This window comes from Jaculus jaculus, chromosome 4, assembly GCF_020740685.1.
Source record: "Jaculus jaculus isolate mJacJac1 chromosome 4, mJacJac1.mat.Y.cur, whole genome shotgun sequence".
Taxonomy (NCBI): Eukaryota; Metazoa; Chordata; class Mammalia; order Rodentia; family Dipodidae; genus Jaculus; species Jaculus jaculus.
In genome coordinates, this window is record NC_059105.1 from 40,437,451 (window position 1) to 40,460,606 (window position 23,156).

Sequence of the window (23,156 nt, forward strand, 5' to 3'; positions counted from 1 at the left end):
GGGGGGAAGCACGCGGTGACGATGGCGTCAGGGGTCCACGTTCGCGCGCGCGCGTAGCGTGCGTCGGCAGGGGAGGGGTGTGCACGCCTGGCGCTCCGGCGGCGGAGGGGCGGGGCCGAGGAAAGGACGTGTGTGATTGGTGGACGCCGCCGCGCCCGGGAAGTTCGAACGGAAGTCTGGGAAAAAGCTGAGGAGGAAAGGAACCGTGGAGAGCGGGAGGAGGTTGTGGCGCATGCGCAGCTGTTGACCCACCCAAAGGTCGCTGCCCAGTCGTCTGGAATCGTTAACAGTCGGTAGCTTCATTTTTCAGGTGAGGTTTAAGTAGTTTAGATTAGTCAAAGTAATTCTGTCCTGTATGAAAGTCTGCAGAAACTCTCCTCCATGCCCTGGATGAAGGAATCTCGTACCCTTGAGCGAGACCGGTTAAAAGATGGGGGAAATTGTAACGATTAAGGAAAAATGAACACTTCAAACTTGCAGCACCGCTGAAAATAAAGCCATAAGGCCTCCATGGATAATACCTTTTTTTTTAAACATTTCTTAAATATTTATTTTTTGATCAGAGAGCGAGCGCGCGCGTGTGCCAGCCAGGGCCTGTAGCCATTGCAAGTGAACTACAATTGTATGCGCCACTTTGTGCATCTGGCCTACTTGGGGCTTAGAGAATCGAACCTGGATCCTTTGGCTTCTCAGGCAAGTGCCTTAACCACTAAGCCATCTCCCCAGCCCAAGATAATACTTTACATCCTTACCACACCTCTTTCATTCCTGGGTCTGGGCCACTGCCCACCTTATACTTTGTTTTCTATGATAATCCTTAAACCTTTATTTATTTATTCTTGGGGTTTTTGAGGTAGGGTCTCACTGTAGTCTAGGCTGACCTTGAATTCACTATGTAGTCTGAGGGTGACCTCGAACTCACAGTGATCCTCCTTCCTCATGTCTCCTAGGTGCTGGGATTAAGTGTTCACCACCATGCCTAGCTTCCCTTTAACTTTTAATCTGGTTATGAATTACACCTTCTTATTTTTATTTCCAAGGAGACACAGAGAGAGGCTCACCAGGACTTCCAGCCACTGCAAACGCATTTACCACTTTGTGTATCTGGCTTTACATGGGAACTAGGGAATCAAATCTCAGTCATTAGGCTTTGCAGGCAAGCACCAAAATGTAGCCATCTCTCCAGCTCCAAAATACACTTTAAACAATGTTAAAGAGGAGGGGTGCTTCCTGGCAACATTTAGGGATATGATGTATACCCACTACAAAGACCGTTAATTATCCCTTTCCTTTGAGAAATAGTCCTATCCAAACTTTAGTGTGTGTTTTCTCTATGGGACTTGAAACTCCTTTCTTGGAACACTGTTTTTTTCCCCTTTTGCTTCAGTGATCCACTCTATCTAGAATTCATTCTATCTGGGTGAGGAGTCAGGTTTGATTCTCCAGGACCCACATAACACAGATGCACAAGGTGGCACATGTGTCTGTCATTCATTTGCAGCAGCTAGAGGCCCTATCCTGCCCATTCTCTCTCTCTGGCTCTTTCTCTATCTCTCTCAAATAAATAGATAAATAAATAAATGATACTAAAAACAAGGAACTTAAGCTGGGTATGGTGAAGCAGAAGTAGTTCACCAGGAGTTCAAGACTAGCTTGGGACTACAGAGTGAGTTCTGGGTCAGCCTGGGATACAGTGAGGAATTTGTGATTAGTTGTGAAGTCATGGGGAGGGCAAGGCACATGGCTTAAGACAGGAAAATTGGGCGCAAAGCATTGTTAACATGTTTGCTGTGGGTAGTGTTTGCAGCCAATAGGGCTTGCTACTTTTAGAGTGTTCAAAACCAATTTAAGTTGTATAGAAAAATTGGGAGTCCAATAATCCCTAGATGTGTAGAAATACAATGTGGTGAAGTATATGTTAATGCCAGTGATGGGTTGAAGCCATTTTAAGTGCTTTAAGAACCTTTTGGGGAAGAAGTATGAGTAAAAATTACAAAAAAATAAATATATAGTGATGATTTACTATAGGCTAAGAATCTAACCATCATATACATAACTGTCTTGAGTCAATATGTGTATATTTAAGTGTATATACTGTTTGTTCTGCATATACAAATATTAACAGCTTATAGGAGAAACAAATTGGCAAATAATAAAATGTAATTGCTTTTTTGTTTTCTTTGTGGTTTATAAGGTTGCCAATCTACTCTCAGCTAAATTATTGGATTCCACTTGACATAAATAAAAAATTATTCAATTATTATTACAAAGTAGCTTTACTTTCTAAAAATACTGATTAAAAGCAAATAGAGGCTACTTGTCCAATAATGAGCACATAATCACATTAAGGCAACCAACTTTCACTTTTGCTTTGAAAATTTCATACATCTTACTTTCATTTGACAGAGAATTGTTAAACTGTACCTTAAACTCAAAGCTAATACAGCTTTTGCATTTTGTGGTCTTGTACTTTTAGGGTATTTGTGTGTGTGTGTGTGTTGAAGGAAACAAGAAGTGCATGTACCTAGAACAAAATGTAGCAAATATTGAATATTATTACAAAGTTGTCTTTGCATCTCTAAGATAATTGAGGTTGTTGAGAAATACAGATAAAGATTTAAAGGGCTGAGTAAAGGAACAAACTAATGTCATCAGAATTTTTTTCCCCTCACAGTCAAGGATTTACACAAACTTTTTCGTAACAGTTTTCTTTCACTTTATCATTTGAGGAATGTATGTTGTTTGCATAGGATGCCACTGACTTTGCAAATGCTTCTCATTGGTCCTTTCATATTTCTGTACTGTTTTCTGTATCTCCTCTTTGTCTTTTTCCATGAGACTAATGTTGTTTATAATCAGTATGGGCACAAATGAACTACTGCTTTCTCTCTTTTATTTTCACTCAGAGCTGGATTTTCCATTCAACAAGAGGTCTTATGTGCTTGTGTTACCACAACTAGTTGTTGGAATTATGCTCTTTTCTAACTAATAAAGATATTCAGTGGGCATCTTATGGTTTGTTGTATCCAAAAGGTTACAGCTCATGTTCAGCTTCTTGTCATTCTGAGGCAGTTAGGGTGACGGGGCCCCTGAAAGTAAAATGCAAGAATGTCTTTGGGCCTATACTTGCAGTCTTTACTTTGCCAGTTAAGAATCTCCTTATTTCTTTCCCAGAACAACCTGAGCCCCTCCTTGGGAGGAAGGTCCCCTTTTCTAGAATTTAAAACTGATCCTGACATTGTAATTGGTTAGGTCATGGATGTTCTCTTTGTGAGCCAGTCCCTAGCCCAGACCAATCAACTCTCACTCTGACCCACCTGAGCCTGAAGGTGAAGCCTACTACAGTCAGGTTATAAATAGACACTTACAGGGGCAAGGGTTCTCTTAGCTGCCTTGAATCACTTCTGAACCTCCATGTTCTGTTAAAAGTCTCCACCGATCCCTCTCTACCCCCTCTCCTGTCCTGCCCTCCACATGGCAGGAGATCTCTGTACTTTTTCCTCTTTCCCTTATTTAATCAAAGTCTCTCTAAACCATACCCTCTGATCTGTGGATTTTAATCTTTAAATTCATATGACAAGAATCTGGGGTGCCCTAAATTTATAGGTGTGTTGGTATATTGGCAAGGAACCCTAAAATTCCTGTTTCAAGTTCTCAAAAGTTTCCATCTGGGCTCAAAACTTTTGTTGTTGATCAGTAGAATAAAACAAAGTTGCAAATTTTAGAAGGAATTTGAGAAAGGCTAATTTACATTTGGAAAGAACAGGAAATGCATATAAATTGCAATACCTACAGAGGCCAGGCCTATGTTTTAAATAGCTTAAAAAAACTGGCATATGTAATACATTAGGAAATGGTAGACTGGAAAACTAAATGGGTATGTTGGAGTAGTCACTGTTCACCGCTAACCTTATAAATTGAGGACGAGTTTTCCAGTCCTTCAAATTTTTCCATAGAAACTAGACATATGGATGTTTATATATCAATTGACAACACATAAGTGTTGATATTAAACTTATTTATAAAACATCATATCAAATTAAATGTATGCACAGGCCAAATTTGGCCTCTGGGCTCCAAATAAGCAACTTCACTTCTTAATAGTTGTTACATGAGGGCTGGAGAGATGGCTTAGCAGTTTGCCAGCAAACCCAAAGGACCTCAGTTTGATCCCCCAGGACCCACTTAAGCCCGATGCACAAGGGGGCACACGTGTCTGGGGTTTATTTGCAGTGGCAGGAGGCCTGGTGCACCCCTTCTGTCCCTCTCCCTCTTTCCGCCTCTTTCTCTCTCTCTCATATAAATAAATAAAGTTTTTTTTAATAAAAGGTTGTTACATGAATATTTTGTTCCACTGGGGAGACATGAATGAATGTAAACTGACCTCAGCACACACAGAAAAAAAGGATTCTGTGCAAGAGTGCCTTGGTGATCCAAGAGTTTAATTATGATTACTTAGAGGAGCACAGGCAACTTATTGGTGCCTACCCTGCTGAAGAAAACATCTCTTCCTCAAATAACTGTTAACTGCCTTTATGTCCTTGGGGAGGTACAGGGTTTTGTGAGCCCTTTCCCCTAGCAATAATTAGTTGACTATAAATTGTGGGGAGAGGTGTTCTCTCATGAGCCCCTCTCCCCTAGTAAGTACTGTCTATAGATTCTTAGGGAGAGGAGGGGTCTTATGAGCCCTTCTTCTGTCTGTCCTGGGAGGTTAATGGGCCCAATCTTTTGTAGGTGTTTTTAGGTTATCACAGCTGTTGACGATTGAAGAGGGCAAAGGGCATGTCATGACCAAAGGACAGAGTTCCACAACAAAGGTAAAATAAGTGGACACAAGAAATCAAGGATGGACCAGGGGAGGTGTATTAGTCAGGGTTCTCTAGAGGAACAGAATTACTAGAATGAATTATTTTATAAAGGGAATTTATTGGATTAGCTTACAGTAGTCCAATAGCAGTTGCAGGCCTGAGAATCACCGAACCTGGTAGCTGCTCAGTCCACGTGGCCAGATGCCTCAGCAGTCCCGACCGGCACTGCAGATGGTGCCGGAAAACCTGGAGGCCTCCTGAGGAGCCGGAAAGCCTGGAGGCTTCCTGAGGAGCCGCTGGGTTTCGATCCACGTGGGTCTTCAGTTGATGTTGGTCTTTAGTCCGCACTGGTCTTCAATCCACGCTAGAAGGTAGGGAGCAGCTCCAGCAGTCAAGTGGAAGGAAGGAAGGAAGGAAGGAAAAAAGGGAACTCTTCTACCCAGAGCTTCCTTATATCAAGTCCCTCTCTGAGCGGGACCGCCCACTCTGGGGGAAGGGCTCACCCTGGGAGAAAGACCTCCTCCGTTAGTTGATCCTTCCTAGAAGCAGCCTGTGGATTACTAAACAGATCAAGTTGACAACACCTTAACTATCACAGGAGGAAAAGCAAGTTCTTAAATGCTTCTTCCTCTAAGAGATAAAAAGGGGGTATATTTTAGGTTTTACCTTGGAGTTTGAATTGAATTCCAGTTGATGTTCTTTTTTTTTTTAATTTTTTTGTTCATTATTTATTTATTTATTTAAGAGTGACAGAGAGAGAGAGAAAGAGACTGAGAGAGAGAGATTGAGAACGGGCACGCCAGGGCTTCCAGCCACTGCAAATGAACTCCAGACGCGTGCACCCCCTTGTGCATCTGGCTAACGTGGGTCCTGGGGAACTGAGCCTCGAACTGGGGTCCTTAGGTTTCACAGTGAAAGGATAAAAGTTGCCCTATTTCTGCTGCCCTGTTTTCTATTTGCTTTGCTAACCTGCCTTTTTAAGCTTCTGTAATATGGCTTGCTTGCTGCTGCACTGAATCACAGAACCGCCATTTTGCAACTGCCTCCATTTTGTAAAAAGCACACCACGAGGAACCTGACCTTTTGTACGCCTTACACAATGCCTAAATTCCCGGGACTCGAGCTGAACAAACAACTCCTAGTTCCTCATTAAGATAACTCCCCACCTGGACACAACCAATCAACGGTCAACACATATCTGAAGCCCCCAGACAGGAGCCCACCCCGTGGGCCCCACCCAATCAGAGGGACCCACGCCTAGAAAGCCCCTATGACTCTGCATACCTGTGGTTTTAGCCTATATAAGCTGACCAAACCCGTTGGTAGGGGCTCTTCACCCCTCCTGCGAGAGGAATCTGTGTTGAGCCCCGATGCATCGGATTCAATAAACCTTGTGTGGTTTGCATTGAGAGCGTCCTGCGTGAGTGTTCTTGGGGTCGCGTAGACAGCCCTGAGCAGGGACCCCTCTGGGGAACCCCACAACAGGCAAGTGCTTAACCACTAAGCCATCTCTCCAGCCCTAGTTGATGTTCTTTGAGGGAGTCTATGAGATATTCTAATTATTTTCAATTATTTTTAGTTTAAAATTTTCCTTGTTTTTACAGGGTAGTAGGGGTTAACAAGCTCAAACTGGGCCTTGAGAAGAATGGACTCCAAATGAGGTATGCAACTCTAGCATATAATTTTGCCCCCAGCATGCCTGACAAAACTAAATAATATAATTATTTGGGGATTTAAAAGATGATTTTAGATAGTTTCACTAGTTAAATTACACCCATTGTACTGTTTCTGTAGCATATGATCTGAGCACATTTCAGTAAAGTATAAATCAATACAAGACCTTATAAACTGTCTTTAGCATTAAGTGAATCTTCCAATATAATGATTAGCCAACAGTACTTGCATATATTATACTTTACTCACTGTTAAAGTGTAGAGAAAATAGGGCTGGAGAGGTGGCTTAGCGGTTAAGCGCTTGCCTGTGAAGCCTAAGGACCCCGGTTCGAGGCTCTGTTCCCCAGGTCCCACGTTAGCCAGATGCACAAGGGGGTGCACGTGTCTGGAGTTCGTTTGCAGAGTCTGGAAGCCCTGGCGCGCCCATTCTCTTTCCCTCTATCTGTCTTTCTCTCTGTGTCTGTCGCTCTCAAAATAAATAAATAAATAAAATTTTTTTAAAAAGTGTAGAGAAAATAGAATTAATTAAAAACTTAAACTTTAACAACATACTAGCAGGCCAAATCCAGCAATATACAGAAAGAGTTGTATTCATGATAAAGTATGCTACAAATGACATACCTATTCCTCTTGGTTGGCATGGAAAAGCTTTGAACCAAAAAACAGACAAACAAAAAACCTAGAATCCTTTCATGGATTAAAAAAAAACAAACAAAAAAAACTGAGCTGGTAGTTTATGCTTTTAGTACCAGCACTCAGCACTCAGGAGGCTGAAGTAAGAGGATAGACTTAAGCTCAACGCCAGCCTGGACTACAGAGTGAGTTCTAGGTTAGTCAGGGTTATAGTGAGGCCCTCCCTCCAAAGAACGAACCAAACAAACAACAACAATTAAAAAACAAAAACACCGTCAATAAACTGGGTATAGAAGGAAACTTCCTCATCCTAATGAAGGGAATTATGGAAATGTACAACCAATATCATGCTTAATGATCAAGAGATTAATCCCAGCATTTGAGAGGCAGAAATAGGGGGATTGCTGTGAGTCAGGACCAGCCTGAGACTACAGAGTGAGTGAGTTCTCAGGTCAGCTTGGGCTGAAGTGAGACCCAACTTTGAGAAAAACAAAAAGCATAGGAAGTGGGGCCAGGCTTTAAAACTAAGGCTCATACTCCAGTTACTCACTTCCTGCAGAAAGGCTCCATCTCCTAAAGTTTCCATATTAAAAAAGCACTACCAGCTGGGATCAGGTGTTCAAACACTTTCACTTTCAAGTAATAGGATAGGCAGCCGTGATAGTGCATTAAATCAGGAGGCAGAAATAGGAGGATCAGTATGAATTAGAGGCTAGCCTGGGACTACAGAGTGAGTTCCAGGGCTAGACTGAAACCCTGCCTCAAAGACATTCAAAAGACTCTTTCCTTCGGGCTGCTGCCATGCCATCCAGACTGAGGAAGACCTGGAAGCTTCGAGGCCATGTGTCCCATGGGCCATAGCTGCATTGGCAAGTACCAGAAGCATCCAGGAGGGCCAGGTCATACTGTTGGCAGGCATCATCATAGGATCAACTTTGACACACCATCCAGTGTATGTTGGGAAAGTTAATGTGAGGCATTACCACTTAAATAGGAGCCAGAGCTTCTGTCTAGCTGTCAACCTTGACACATTGTGGACATTGGTCAGTGAATAGACATGGTTACATGCTGCCAAAAACAAAACCTGGGTTGCCTCCATCGTTGTGTAATCGATTAAGCTGCTTCAAAGTTCTGAGGAAAGGAAAGTTTCCTAAGCAACTTGTCATCTGAAGGCCAGAATTTTCAGCAGAAGAGCAGAGGAGAAGAGAAAGGCTGTTGGGGGGCGCTACCCCTGCCTCCCCAGTGCTGGGATTAAAGGTATGTGCCACCACATCTGACTACGGCAATCTTTTAATTATAAAAGCCTGATAAATTCAAAACACAAGGTACATACTCCCAGTGTTCAATAATATAGAGTAGACACTTCCATTCCAAAAGAGAGGAATGCTGCCATACTTAGAAAAGACTGCACGAAAGCAAGATTGAGAACAAACAGGACATACATTCAATCCTAGAGCTCCAGGTTCAGCATCTGTGGCTTGTGATGAGATTATTTCTATTCCCAAGTGCTATGTAGCCCCATCCCTCCAGCACATGGGAGCTCTCTCTCTCAGTCCAGGTCCATTCCATGCCTCAGCATTCCATGGTCTGGGCATTTCCAACATCCTGATGTCTCCATTGCAGCTTGAGCTTCACTTTTCCAGTTTCATGCAGTGGCCTTCCAAAGCTTCCTGCCAGGGAATCAGATTCATTACACATACCATAGCCACCTTGGCTTTCTGGTACCTTGGTGTACCCCAACCCCTTCTGCCACAATGATCCCTTTACTCTTGCATCTTTCATTAAATCCACTAAATTAAGGAGAAGAGTGAATTTAGAAGACTATCAAAACTCTCGTAGACATTTTTTTTTTTTTTTTTTTGGTTTTTCGAGGTAAGGTCTCACTCTAGCCGCCCAGGCTGACCTGGAATTCACTATGGAGTGTCAGGGTGGCCTCGACCTCAAGGCAATCCTCCTACCTCTGCCTCCCGAGTGCTGGGATTAAAGGTGTGTGCCATCATAGACATATTTTAATATACATTGTATCTAATAAAAAGTGTCGTTGTGCACTTTTTTTTTTTTTTTTTTTTTGGTTTTTCGAGGTAGGGTCTCACTCTGGTCCAGGCTGACCTGGAATTAACTCTGTCATCTCAGGGTGGCCTTGAACTCATGGCAATCCTCCTACCTCTGCCTCCCAAGTGCTGGGATTAAAGGCGTGTGCCACCACGCCCAGCTGTGCACAACTTTTAAGAGGTTATAGTCAGAGGAGACATTTGTCTTAGTGACAGGTGTGCCCACTAGAATCATCAAAATGCAAAGGAGAAAGTAGAAGGGAGGAGAAAAGGTGAAGAGGGAAAAAAAAGTGATAAAAAGATTTCAATTAAGGATTGGTAAATCTTTATCTCTTCAAGTATCACACAGTGTGTGCCAAATGCAATCAGTAATTAATGACCATTTCTTCAAAGACCCACAGCCAAACCAGTATCTGCTAAACCAAGATTACTGGCCATTCCTGAGGCTCCAAAGGGCCACCATGCTGTCCAATTCTAAAAGAGCTGGCCAGGATGTTTAGTGGCCAGAGGAAGATGAACATAAATTCAGAAGTCCAGAGAAATGCAGTTCTTTGTGCCTAGTCAGAAATAATTTAATGCATTTTACTCAGTAAGGCTATGAACCCAGTTAGGAAGTTGATGAAATAAAGTAAAACATGCTAACTTTTGTAAATTCCTTCCAAGTTTTGGAGTCACTAATACAAAAAATGCCCTATGCCATTAAAAATCAAATACCAGTTCACAGAAATGGTACTGGAAACCTGACCCAAGGAAGCTAAGGAACTGTCTTCCATGATTCTTGACTATCTAGTAGGTAACCTAGAACATGCAAGCATCAGGTAAAAGGTCAACTAGGGCTTCGGGGAACCCTTTTGAGTGCAAAATCTTTGAGGGGAGACACTTCTTAGGAGCCTTGATCAGCCAGTTGACAATTAGAAAATCTTTGTAGTGGACAAATTGTTAGTACAGGAGAGATTATATAGCAACATGTGATGACTGTCTCAAGGAATAAAATGCTGGCCAAGTTGTATAGCGACAGCTTCATTGGTGAAGAGATTGAAGACAAAAAAAGCTCAAATGCCAGTTGGCTACCCACTAACCCTATGCCAGGCTCCCAGAGGGTATAAGAGTGGCAGAGGCTGCAGCCAACTTGCTTGTTTGGAGTTTGGTAAGAGCTCAGTCATTTAAATGGGCAAAGATGGCTTGTGCTGGTAAAACACAGGACTCAAAGATAATAGGTACTAAGGGCAGGGAAAGTACGACAGCAGCTCTGACCCACTATTACTACCTCCAATATACCAAGTGAACTCCACCAGGCTCTGCATGCCTTTGAGTGTCAGTGATACTCAGACAATATGTGCAAGTTTTTGATATCCCAACAATCCTGGTGCAGATTATCTGTTAGAGACAAACCCTGAGCAACCTCTGACCTCTCCTCATCCCCCCACCCCGCCACACCTAACTGATTCCATCCCCCCACCCTGCCACACCTAACTGATTAACATCCTGCCTGGCAACTGCAGAGATGTGAGAACTGTACTGTGACTTCTCGGAATAACCGCAAACTGTCCTAGGCCAAAGGCCAAGAAGATTCTGTAACTTTCCACCACCTGCCTCCTCCAGCCCCTCCCTCACCCAAAACCCTAACCCTAACTGTAACCCTTTAAAAGGCCGCTCTGGCTCAATAAAATGGGACTCTTGACAAGTGTACATTTGCTTGAGTCTCTTTCTCTCTCTCGCCCATCTTATTTCAGGTTAGGGTCCTCCTTGCCCCCATGAATAACTAGGTACCGCAGGACGGGACACGTGGCGCCCAACGTGGGGCTCAAGGCACGGACCCCTGCCAGATGGAGACCCCCCAGCACACGATCTCCGGAGTGTTCTTGAATGGTCACCACTTCTCTGCCCAAGAAGACAGCAAGACCTAGTAAGTTTTCCTTTTTCATTCCTTCCCATCGAGATGGGCCATTCATTGTCTAAAGAGGCTTCTTTCATAAAGGATTTAAAAGCCTCTCTCAGAGACCGAGGAATACGGGTAAAGAAAAAGGATCTTATGCAGTTTTTTATTTTTGTTGATAAGACACGTCCATGGTTTGTGATTGATGGACCTAATATTCATCCCAAAAAGTGGCAAAGAGTAGGTAGAGAATTAAATGAGAAACTCACTGAGGAAGGCAATGATGCACTATCCCCAACTATTTTCTCTTTCTGGGGCTTAATTCAAGACATTGACGAGGAAGCGAATAATGACTCTGGTAAACGCCACCTTCTCTCTGTGGCCGAACATTGTCTCTCGTCTTCACAGCCTGGCTCCCGCTGCCCTTTGCGTCCCCCCTCTCGAGCTTCAGACTCCTTTTCTCTCGTTGATGTTTCTGACTCTCATACTTCTGACCCTTCGAATCTTCCCCAACTTTACCCTCCACTACCCCCAATTGACATTTCTAAACCCCCCGCCCCCATAACCAATCGCCTCACCTAATCAATCCTGTTCTAAAGAAGCAACCTACCACTAAACCTCAGCCTCCTCCTGCTTGTCCCTCATCCTCTTCCTCCCCTCTAGATGACCCTCTCGATCCTGGTGATGCAACCACCTTAGAAGATGAGGCTGCCCGTTATCACAATCCTGATTGGCCATCCCTCGCCCCTGCTGCCCCAACTCTTTCCCCCCAAACTCTCCCCTCTGCTCCTCTTTTGACTCTGCCCTCTTTTCTGATTGTTCCACCTAATTCCCTTTCTGAGACCAAGCTTCGCCTCTCCTCAAGTTCAAGATCTCACTGAAATTCTCCAACTTCGAAAACAACTTTCTCGTCTCTCTGCTCGCTGTTCCGCCGGACACCCCCCTCCCTTACCCCAACCCCAGCCCCATCGTCCCTCGTCTTCTCCTTGTTTGGTTTTCCCGTTACCCGCTCACAAACTACACACGCTCCCGATCGGAGATATGGGTCCGACCCCCTCGGGCCTTCCTCCTCTGCCCCTAATCGCGATGCCCCATCCTCTTCACGCCATCTCCCCGCAGTCTCTGTTCCCTTGCCTTCCTCTGATGAGGATGATTTTCAAAGTGAAAATGAAAATGAGGAGGAAGAAAGTCAGAGAATACCATGCCACAATATGCCCACCACAGGCCAAGATAGTGAAGATGAGGAGACTGTTTATCGCCGACTCCACTTTAAAAACCTAGAAAAACTTAACTCAGCAGTCAAGGACTATGGACCTAATGCCCCTTTTACCCTTTCCTTATTGGAAAGCCTTGGGGGGGGGGAGGTTATCTGACTCCTAATGAGTGGCTCACCGTTGTACAGTCGGTCTTAACTAGAGGACAATTCCTTTTATGGCAGGCTGATTGGGTTGAACGCTGTAGGACTCTGGCTAACAATAACGCTAAAAGACCTAGAGCTCCCTCTGCTGGCTGGACACCTGAGAAACTTACAGGTCAAGGGAAATATTCCTCTGACCAACGAGAACAAAACTTTCCTCTAGGCCTGTTGGCACAAACTGGTAAAGCCGCTATGGCAGCTTGGCGTGCAATTCCCTCTAAGGGATCTGTTCTCTCGCCCTTGACAAAAATCATCCAGGGCAATCATGAAGAATATAGTGACTTTGTCAGTTGCCTCTTAGAGGCTGCCGAAAGGTCTCTGGGACCTGGTCAAAATGAAAATAAACTTCTTAAACAACTTGCTTATGAAAATGCCAATTCGGCCTGCAGAGCCGCCCTACGCGGCAAATATAGAGACAAGGATCTTCATGACATGATCCGCATATGCCAATACGTAGATCTATTTACCCATAAGATTTCTCAGGCAATCAATCTGGCCATTGGAGCGGTTGTTCAACCCAACGGTTCTAAACATACTTGCTTCAAATGCGGACAAACAGACCATTTTGCATGGCAATGCCCCCAAGGAACTGTGGGACAGTCCATTGGTCAGCCACAGCTTCCTGGTCAACTTGGAGGGCCTCGCCCCCCACCTACCACAGTCTGCCCTCACTGCCATCGTGGTAAACATTGGGCTAATACTTGCTGGTCTAAAACAGACATCTCTGGCAATCCTCTCCCTCCCCTACCGGGAAACGGAATGAGGGGCCAGCCCCAGGCCCCTCAACCGATAGCCTTCCTGCCGGCCTCGGGGAACAGCCAGCCAGACAACAGCCAGACCCCCAATCAACTGCCTGCCTCCACAGGGCTACTCCCGGAAGTGCAGGGGTGGACCTGTGTGCCTCCACCGACTCAATATTAAAACCTGAAGAGGGAGTCCAAATAATTCCTACAGGAGTTTTTGGCCCACCCCTGCCACAAACCTATTATCTAATTCTGGGAAGGGCATCTAGTACTTTAAAGGGCATCACCGTTTATCCATCAATAGTTGATAATGACTATACAGTAGAAATAAAAATTTTCGCCACCAGTACACTAGGGCCTCTTCCTATTATACAAGGACAACGTTTAGCACAGGCCCTCCCCCTGCCCTTGGATTCAACGGCTCCTTCGATAGGTCCCCATAGAGGAGCCTCCAGGCCTGGGTCTTCAGACATTTATTGGATTCAAAAAATGACCCAAGAACGTCCTAGCCTAAAACTTAAAATCAATGGTAAAGTTTTTGAGGGCATCTTAGACTCGGGCGGATTCCACCATAATTTCACAAAATGTTTGGCCTCCTTCCTGGGCCCTCCAGCCCTCATTGACTCATCTTCAAGGTATTGGCCAATCTACTAACACCCTTCAGAGCTCCCAACTCCTGACTTGGGAGGACCCTGAAGGAAACACTGGAAACGTTCGGCCATTTATAGTCCCTGGCCTTCCGGTCAACCTTTGGGGAAGAGACATCTTATCCCAGATGGGAGTCCTCATGTTCAGCCCTTCTGAGGGAGTTACTCAACAAATGCTTAACCAGGATTTTATCCCAGGCAGAGGCCTTGGAAAAAACAACCGAGGAATACCAAACCCTGTCTCGGTTACTCCAAAAACAACACGGACAGGTCTTGGCTATGACTCACATTTTTCCTAAGGGCCATTGCTCCTCCTGCACACCAGGCAGATAAAATAACCTGGAAAAATGACTCCCCTGTCTGGGTAGATCAATGGCCCCTTCCTCAACATAAGTTAACAGCAGCCATACAGTTGGTGCAGGAACAATTAGTGGCTGGTCATATTGAACCCTCCACCTCCCCCTGGAATACACCCATCTTTGTTATACAAAAAAAAAGGGGGGAAATGGAGATTACTCCAAGATCTAAGAAAAATTAACAAGACCATGGATCCGTTGGGGGCCCTTCAGCCTGGTCTCCCGTCACCATTAGCCATCCCGCAGGGTTACGCTTAATTAGTCGTTGACCTTAAAGATTGCTTCTTTTGCATTCCCCTCCACCCAGAGGATTGCAAACGTTTTGCCTTCAGCCTCCCTATTGTTAATTGTATCGGTCCATCGCCCTGCTTCCAATGGAAAGTTTTGCCACAAGGGATGGCCAATAGCCCTACCCTCTGTCAAAAATTTGTCGCCCAGACAATAGATCCCTTTCGGCTTAAATATCCTAATTTATATATCATTCATTATATGGATGATATTTTATTAGCAGGACCAGAGACAACAAAATTATATGAGGTGGGACAAGAATTAATCCTTATACTCCAAAAATTGGGACTACAAATAGCCCCAGAGAAGGTTCAAATCCATCCTCCCCACCTTTTCCTTGGATTTGAATTACACTCTAATAAAATCCTATCTCAAAAAATCCAGTTAAGAAAAGATTCTTTAAAAACACTTAACGATTTCCAACAGCTCTTGGGGGACATTAGTTGGTTATGACCCTATTTAAAATTAACTACTAGAGAACTTAAATCCTTGTTTGATATTTTGCGAGGGGATTCTGACCCTTCCTTGGCTCGAGAGCTTACTACAGAGGCTAAAAATTCCTTACAAATTGTTGAAAAGGCCATTCAGGCACAAAAGATTGGATACTTCTCTCCCACCTCCCCGTTATGGTTACTTATTCTCCCTACAACCTTTACACCCACCGGTCTTTTATGGCAGACTAAGCCTTTATATTGGATCCATTTACCTGCTACCCCCCCCCAAAATTCTGCCCACCTACCCCTCCCTAGTTGCCCAGGTTTTAAAACTTGGGAGAGCTGGGCGTGGTGGCGCACGCCTTTAATCCCAGCACTCGGGAGGCAGAGGTAGGAGGATTGCTATGAGTTTGAGGCCACCCTGAGACTCCATAGTGAATTCCAGGTCAGCCTGGGCTAGAGTGAGACCCTACCTCAAAAAACCAAAAAAAAAAAAAAAAAAAAAAAAAAAACTTGGGAGAGAAAGTTCCCTTAAACTTTTTGGAAAAGACCCAGACACCATTAGTGTGCCTTATAGTGCCTCCCAGGTTCAATGGCTAGTACAGTCCTCTGATGAATGGGCTGTTGATTGTATTTCCTTCCAAGGCAAAATAGATAATCATTATCCTTCAGACAGTCTAATTCAATTCCTTTATAGACAGTCCATTGTTTTCCCAAAACAGACTAAAAGCTCTCCCATTCCTGGAGCCATGTTAGTTTCTACTGATGGTTCTTCATCTGGAATTGCAGCCTTTAACATCAATGGAAAAATCTCCAAAGTCCAAACTGAACTTTCTTCGGCACAGCTTGTGGAATTGGTTGCTGTTTTACAGGTTTTGAGACTTTCTCAAATCACCCATTTAACCTTTATACTGACAGCGCCTATGTAGCCAGCTCAGTCCCTTTGCTTGAGACGGTCCCTTACATCCGTCTCTCTACCAATGTTTCCCCTCTTTTTGCTAAACTTCAACAACTAATCCTGGCCAGAACTCACTCCTTCTTTGTAGGACATATTCGAGCACATTCTGGTCTTCTTGGACCCTTAAGTAAAGGAAATAACCTTGTGGATCAGGCAACTCAAAATAGTTCTGTCGTCCTAACTGGAATGGTCGCCCCACCTGACCCCATATCTCAGGCACAAGAGACACATTGGTTACACCATCTTAATGCCCAAACTCTCCGACAGATGTTCTCTATCACCCGAGAACAGGCCCGACAGATAGTCCGCCAGTGCCAGGGCTGTATAACATTTTTGCCTGTGCCACACTTGGGAGTTAATCCTCGTGGTCTTACACCAGGGGAATTATGGCAAATGGATGTTACCCATTATTCGCCTTTTGGCAAATTAAAATATATTCATGTGTCTATAGATACCTTTAGTGGGTTTATTTGTGCTTCCCTTCAGATGGGAGAAGCTATTAAAAATGTTATTAATCATATATTTGCCTGCTCTGCCTTTATGCCATTGCCAAAAGTCATCAAAACAGAAAATGGCCCTGGGTATACCAGCACTAGCTTTAAACAATTCTGTGCTCAATTAAAAATAAAATATCTTGGGCTGGAGAGATGGCTTAGCGGTTAAGCGCTTGCCTGTGAAGCCTAAGGACCCCGGTTCGAGGCTTGGTTCCCCAGGTCCCACGTTAGCTAGATGCACAAGGGGGCGCATGCGTCTGGAGTTCGTTTGCAGAGGCTGTAAGCCCTGGCGCGCCCATTCTCTCTCTCCCTCTATCTGTCTTTCTCTCTGTGTCTGTCGCTCTCAAATAAATAAATAAAAATTTTAAAAAAATAAAAAAAATAAAAATAAAAATAAAAAATAAAATAAAATATCTTACTGGTATTCCCTATAATCCACAGGGACAAGGTAGAGTAGAAAGAGCACATCAAACCCTTAAAAATATGCTTTCCAAGCTCCAACACTCAGGGAGAATATTATACCCCCAGGCAACAAATCTCAAAACATTATTAAACCATGCTTTGTTTGTTTTAAATTTCCTGACCCTTGATAAGGATGCTAAATCCGCGGCTGATAGATTTTGGCACCCTTCTACATCAAATAATTATGCTCAAGCATTATGGAAGGATCCATTAACTTATAAGTGGTCCGGCCCAGATCCTGTGTTAATCTGGGGGAAAGGACATGCTTGCATATATGATTCTAAAGAACAAATGCTAGATGGCTCCCAGAGAGGCTAATAAAATTGATTAATTCTCCCCTGAGAAAGATTTTAATTGTACTTAATTACAGAAAGATGCTCGGCCTTGCCATTCTCTCATTTCTACTTGTAGCCCGACTGGTGGTAAGTGCCCCCTCCCCTTATCAAATTTATAACTACACTTGGATCATTGAGAATCAGGCCGGAGACATTGTTAACTCTAGTTCTTCGGTCAGGTCTCAGCCCCAATGGCCTGATTTAGAAGTAGATCTCTGCGCCCTTGCCCTTGGAGCACACCCTGATTGGGGTCTAGCGGAGGTATTCTGGCCTCAGCCCAAGGGTCTAGCACCTGAACTTCCTGCACGCAATCCCAGTTTCCCTGGCTGTAGAAATGATGTCGAAAAAAGTCTTCTTCACGGCCTGGAGGGTATTTATGTCTGCCCGGGAGCCCACCGGGATAAATCCCTCAATTATAAGTGCGGGTGGGCTAATGACTATTTTTGTGCCTCCTGGGGCTGTGAGACCTCTGGGGACACCTATTGGAAGCCTTCTTCCTCCTGGGACTACATTTCTGTCAAACGAAAGTGGAAACATCCTCGGGCAACGCCCAACCATTCCCCCCAGGATGTGAGACGACTCTGTAAGCTATTCATAATACTAGCAATCCCAATTATCAAGAATGCTGGATCTGCTTCTCTCCTACCCCTCCCTTTTATGAGGGTGTTGCGATGCTTATGACCCCTATATTTACTAATGACACAGATGGCCTGCCTTGGCATGCTGCCCCAGATGGAGGCCTTACTCTTAGTTCCATTTCAGGTATTGGACTCTGTCTTGTTGGCCCTAAAATGTTGCCCCCCCCATTCACTCATATTGGTCTGTAATCAGACTATTGTTATCAATTGAACATCCACTTATACTAAGGCTACCAATAACACCTACTTTGCCTGCTCTTCGGTCTAACTCCTTTTATAACCAATGAGGACTTTGTTAATAACAAGGATTGTGTTGTAGTCACTGTGCTACCACGGTTCTTTGTCCATGATCCAGAGAGTTTTCTAACTACATTAGACAGAGGTATGGCTGTTAGGCAGAAAAGAGAACCCCTGACCACCATTACTCTGTACTCCTGGGGCTTAGTGCTACAGGAGCCGGGACATGTATTGCCTCAATGGTTACCTCCCAACAACATTTTTCACATCTCAGTGCCTTAGTGGATAGAGATCTCAGCCTCATACATGAGGGAATACAAGATCTTAAAGATTCATTATCTTCCCTTTCTGAGGTAGTTCTTCAAAATCGGAGAGGATTAGATTTAGTCTTCCTTAAAGAAGGGGGACTCTGTGTAGCCCTCAAGGAAGAATGCTGTTTCTACTCAGATAAGACTGGGCTAGTACAAAATAGCCTTGACAAAGTTAAAAGGAATCTAGAAGATAGAAAAAGGGCTCAGGAACAACAAGAATCTTGGTATAAAAATTGGTTTTCCACATCTCCATGGCTAACCACTCTGCTTCCCAGTCTGCTAGGACCTTTTGTAGGTATCCTTTTACTTCTCTCTTTTGGCCCCTGGGCCTTTAAACGGTTAACAAATTTTGTTAAGAGTCAGGTAGAATCTGCAATCAAGCCAGTGGAAGTCCACTACCACCGACTTGCCACAGAAGAAACATCTGCCGCTGACCCGCCAAAAGAACAAGACAAACTCCCATCTTGACCCTTAGACTGTACCTCCCTACAAAAATCCACCCTGGGGTGGAAATTTTGGCCCCGCCCCTCTGAAGAATAACTCAGGTCTCCGCGACCCCTCATATATTATTTGGCTACCAAACATATTTCCTCCAGGATCCTTATGGGGCTTTGACGGTCTTGTTGAGAGCAAAATGCGTTACATTTCCACAAAGTGAATGGTCTGGTAAGTCAGCAACGGAACAGGTGGCTAAGTCTCGACCCGCCTAAGACAGGACGACCTCGCTGAGAGGAGGCCGATCCAATGACGGGTAAGGGTCCAGCACTGCCCTTCTAACAGGCTCAGATCCCGTTTGTGCCCCTTGTTCTAAGGTCAATCCAAATGACTATCGAAATCAATGACCTATGAGTAACAGCGCTCAACCTACTCTGGGGAATGCTCGCCTCTCTGATGTCAGGTTGCTGTCAGGTTACTCCTCTGGATCCATTTTTACTCTTAAACAAAAATAATCAGCCACCAAAACAAGCCCTTCTTTGGGACATCATCAGGGGGTCACGGTAACCTTCCTATCCTAGTCCTTCTATACAGAAGAGGGGGAAATGTTAGAGACAAGCCCTGAGCAACTTCTGACCTCTCCTCATCCCCCCACCCCGCCACACCTAACTGATTAACATCCTGCCTGGAAACTGCAGAGACGTGAGAAATGTACCGTGACTTCTCGGAATAACCGCAAACTGTCCTAGGCCAAAGGTCAAGAAGATTCTGTAACTTTTCACCACCTGCCTCCTCCAGCCCCTCCCTCACCCAAAACCCTAACCCTAACCCTTTAAAAGGCTGCTCCGGCTCAATAAAATGGGACTCTTGACAAGTGTACATTTGCTTGAGTCTCTTTCTCTCTCTCGCCCATCTTATTTCAGGTTAGGGTCCTCCTTGCCCCCATGAATAACTAGGTCCCATGGGACGGGACAGTTATCTATTATGAGGGCTCAGAGTCATAGCCAGGCCTCCTTTCAGCTCCTCTGTACAGAGTATGATCTCTTTGTCTCTCCTTACTGAGGAGTAGGGAAGGGACAGAAAGGAAAGGTAACTTCATTGTGGAGAATACCATGGCCCAGGGAGCTGAGCATGCATGGATGGAACCAGGAGAGTGTCCAGAACAGAGAGGGCATAAGGGTGATATGGGGAGTAGTCATAGGAGCTTCCAGTGCTGCAAAGCCTAGTTGATGTCTTCATCACATACCCGGATGGACAAAAACATATGCTGTAGAAACACTCCATTCCTGTGGCCTCGCCGCAGTCTTCACATCAATGCAAATTCCTCCTCACCATCAGCCATAGATGTATTTTCCAAGCAAGTGCCTTTAATTGCTGAGCCATCTCCAGCTCACAGACGTATTTTTTTAATTTATTTATTTTATTTTTATTTTTATTTATTTGAGAGAGGGAAAGAGGTGAAGAGGATGAGTGTGCCAGGGCTTCCAGCCACTGCAAAGAATACCAGATGTATGGGCCACCTTGTGCATCTGGCTTAGGTGGATTCTTGGGAATTGAACCGAGGTCCTTTGGCTTTGTAGGCAAGCGCCTTAACCACTAAGCTATCTCTCCAGCCCTCTTTGACATATTTTAAAACAATCACACTTATGTTCCATTCTAGATCCATTAGAAATTAGAGCCAAGCATGGTGTGCATGCCTTTAATCACAGTACTTGGGAGGCAGAGGTAGGAGGATTGCCATGAGTTTGAGGTCACCCTGAATCTACATAGTGAATTCCAGGTCAGCCTGGACTAGAGTGAAACCCTACTTCACCAAAAAAAAAAAAAAAAAAAAAAAAAAAAAAAAAAAAAACAATAGAATTAGAGATCTTTGAACTTAAACACAAGATGAATAAAAAAAAAAAGAAATGAAGTAGGTTTGGCTAAGGTTAGATTATTTATTTGCAAGGAGAGAAAGAATGAAGGAGAATGGGTGAGCCAGGGACTCTAGCTGCTGTAAATGAATTCCAGATACATATGCCACTTTGCCCCTGGCTTTATGTTCTTACTGGGGAAACAAACCTGGATCATTAGGCTTTGTAGGCATGCATCTTAACTGCTGAATCATCTCTCCAGCCCAAGGCTAGATTATTATATGAGACTAAACATAACCCATTTCATGAAAGAATTGGGCATGGGCACCTGATTTCATTTAGGGAAACTGTCAGATCTATATTTTAGAAAGAACACTACTTCTCCATATAGAGAAGAAATTTTAGAGGCCCATATGGAGTCAAAAGAAGACAGTTACAAGTATTATAACACTCCATAACTACCTGTTTTCTTTCTTTTTCCATTTAGATTTTCAAGGTAGGATCTCTAGCTCAGGCTTTCCTGGAATTCACTTTGTAGTCTCAGGGTAGCCTCAAAATCAGTGATCCTCCTACCTCTACCTCCCAAGTGCTGGGATTAAAGATGTGTACTAACACACTCGGCAATAATGTATTTGCTATCATAAAAATGATGTGTAACAATCCAACTTAACATTCAGTGGCTTAAAACAAAAGTATATTATCATGCCCATGAGTTCTGGTCAGCTGGGTAGTTCTGTTGGACTGAGCCGATGTCTGCTCATCTGGGTTCTTGTCTGTGCTCCCAGGGAAGAACACTTTGGGGCTTGCTCACCTGTGCTGAGTTCACTTGGGACAATCTGTAGACTGATTATTGCCTAAGGCAACAGAGTTTACTAGGTGTTGTATCATCATTCAGGAGATTGGTATCATAGTGACAGTACCTAAGAGAGTGAGCAAAAGGAAGGGCTGCACTTGGAACTTCAGCATTATTACTTCTGCCACATTCTGTTAGCCAGAGTGAGAAAGTTTGCCTGGACTCAAGGGACAAGGAAATAAATCCTTTAATGGAAGAAATTACAAAGTCACATTACAAAGGACATAAATAGACACAAAGAATTGTCGCCATTTTTATAGCTACAATAGTTATTCACAGCCATACAATAAGGCTTAGGGTACCTACCCTCCCCCTAAAAAATATGGCACCTTAGGATTTGATAAAATCAGCCTCACTTTTGTTTCCCTATTGTTTCCCTTAGAGCAGACCATAAAACCTAGAACTTTCTGACTGTATGTGACAGGTTCCCTTCCTCCATGAACACAAAAGAATGTCCTTGGCTCTAAAGATAAAGTTACAAAGAAAAGTCTGAACAAATAGGTCTCATTAAGTTCTAAGACAAGTTATTCCCTCTAAATTCTGCTTGAAAACTGGTGACTTTTACTTTAGCTCCTCTTTCTTATACACAACTGAGTCTTAGCTAACACATCAGTATCTTTAAGTAGAACTCCTCAGTGTTATATCTAGTTTCTTAAATAATGTTGGGGAAATAGAGTGAATGGGTGTTTCCTTATTCTTCCTGTAAAGCAAAACTAACAACCCTGGTTTTATTTGTGAAACAAATATCAAGAAGCCTTTACAACATGGAAAGAAAGCAGACTAGGTTACAGACATCAGTACTTAGGGCACATCATAGTAATGGATATCTTGGGTTTGTTCCCTCCCTCCCCCCACCACATGAGGTAGGGTCTCACTCTAGTCCAGGCTGACCTGGAATTCACTATGGACTCTCAGGGTGGCCTTGAACTCATGGTGATCCTGCTACCTCTGCCTCCCAAGTGCTGGGATTAAAGGGGTGCGCCACCATGCCCAGCTCTGCCCTTGTTTTTTGCTCCTATATTACAGATGGAGTAGAAGCTAGCAACTCAAATATATCAATAGTCACAGACTAGCAAAGTCTAAAGAAAAACTCTATATAGACAATGAACTAGTAAATAGAGAACATTAATAAGACAAAACTTCAAATAGCTACTCTATTCCAGCTTTGGTCCACCACACCAGCAAATGCTGAGAGAGGAACATAACTTCCACTATCATGAAACTAATGATATATTCCTCATGGCCATAGCCAGTAACAAGTCTCCATCCCCCATACTAGTGAGTGGATATTAAATGAGAAGCCACTCCTATAGTATACTCAAGCCCACTGGAGAATCAAGATTTTTACCATCCACCAGCAGTAATAAACTACCTATCCCACCGTGTCATTAGAGACTCTATCCAACACCAAGCAGCATTCCCTCCTGTGCAGCGTCAACAAAGTCCAAATGAAGAACCTAATCTTCTACCACCATCTGTCAATAGAAAGGTAGAAAACCCTCTCTGTTGGAATGACAGAAAGCAAACTAAAAACCAACATTTTGAAGGCCTAGATTTTCCTATGCTATGAAGGACTCCAGATTTTATTTGAAAACTACTGATACTAAAAGCTAGGTAAATCTCAAACTGAGAATACGAGATAGTAGGTGTTTA

General features: G+C 43.8%; 1 pseudogene; it reads left to right on the forward strand.

Moving 5' to 3' along the window:
- The first annotated feature begins 7,916 nt into the window (after positions 1-7,916).
- On the forward strand, positions 7,917-12,123 carry LOC101593767 (annotated as a pseudogene).
- The last annotated feature ends 11,033 nt before the right edge of the window (positions 12,124-23,156 follow it).